This window comes from Euphorbia lathyris, chromosome 2 (assembly GCF_963576675.1).
Source record: "Euphorbia lathyris chromosome 2, ddEupLath1.1, whole genome shotgun sequence".
Lineage (NCBI taxonomy): Eukaryota > Viridiplantae > Streptophyta > Magnoliopsida > Malpighiales > Euphorbiaceae > Euphorbia > Euphorbia lathyris.
The window spans coordinates 71,537,134-71,538,578 of record NC_088911.1 but is presented as its reverse complement, the minus strand read 5'-3'; the positions used below and the strand labels follow the sequence as shown (position 1 = coordinate 71,538,578).

At 40.6% G+C, this 1,445-nt stretch overlaps 1 non-coding gene across 1 annotated transcript; it reads right to left on the bottom strand.

The window, feature by feature from the left end:
• Positions 1–475: 475 nt before the first annotated feature.
• LOC136221340 (small nucleolar RNA R71) lies at positions 476–582 on the bottom strand. The gene has a single exon (XR_010685111.1). It is a non-coding gene; the product is annotated as a small nucleolar RNA R71 (small nucleolar RNA).
• Between the last annotated feature and the right edge of the window lie 863 nt (positions 583–1,445).

The following is a 1,445-nucleotide window of genomic DNA, read 5'->3' as shown; positions in this document are numbered from 1 at the left end:
TATGAACACAAGAAGTTTAAGTTGGCCTTTATTATTGCCCGATCCTGAAATTGAGCGTACTTTCCACAGAAACTTGGCTAATCGAAGAGCAAACATGGCACAAGAGGAACGTTCCATCATGGATCTACTCACTCCAAACCGTTTGGACATGAATTCAAGTATCGTGGAACCTACCATTGGAGCAAACAACTTCGAGATCAAGCCGGCAATGATCCAACTTATACAAAACTCCGGTCAATTTGGCGGAGATCCGAGAGAAGATCCAAACTCCCATTTAAATAAATTTGTTAAACATTGTTCTATGCTTAAGCAAAATAGGGTACCACCAGAAGCTATTAAACTAAAATTGTTTTCTTTTTCTTTAAGGGATGATGCAGCTGACTGGTTGGATTCTCTCGAGGCCGGATCCATTGGAACATGGGATGAGTTAGTTAAGAAATTCTTAGCTAAGTACTTCCCTCCATCTAAAACGGCGATGTACAAAAACGAGATAAGTTCTTTTCGCCAAACCGAGAGAGAGACATTATATGATGCGTGGGAGCGATTCCGTCGACTATTGAAGAAATGCCCACATCATGGATTTGAGAAGTGGCAACAGGTTAGTATTTTCTATAATGGTTTATCTTCCGCTAACTGTGCCACAATTGATTCCGCCGCAGGTGGAAACATCCTTAAGAAGACCCAAACGGAGGCTTATGATTTAATCCAAGAATTGGCGGAAAGGTGCTCTCATGGGCAAGCGGAGAAAAACCTCGAAACAAGAGCGGGAACATATTTGGTTGATTCGTCATCAAGATCCGGCATTGATGAGTTAAATAAAAAATTGGATCTATTAATGGCTAATTTGAACCAAAATAATTTGTGTGATTTATGTGGTTTAAGTGGACATAAGAGTGAGGATTGTCAAGCGGCAAACCCATTTCTTGGGGATACCGCTAGTGCAAACTTTGTGGGAAATTTTAAGCAATCTAATCCTTATTCCAACACATACAATAATGGTTGGAGAAATCACCCTAATTTCTCATGGACTAATAATCAAAATGTGCAAAATCCGCAAAGACCTCCACCCGGATTTAATCCTAATGAAAAGAGAAATGTTGGTGATGAAGCTTCGGCTATTGTAACAATTCTTGCAAAAATGGAATCTCGTCTTGCAGGTATGGGGGAGTGGAAGAGAAATCAAGAGACGTTTACAAAAGGGCTTGAAACGAGCATAAGCCAATTAGCAAAAGCCATATCCGAACGTCCTATGGGATCCTTTCCAAGCAACACGGAAACAAACCCAAGGGAGCATGTGAAAGCCATTACATTGAGAAACAACAAAGAGTTACAGTCGGCTCCGAGCAAACAGGTAAAAGATACCACGAATGAGGTAAGTACTTCTCAACCTCAAGTTTCATCTCCTCCTAAGCTTTTTACGGATCCACTTGTTCAACCTTACAAAA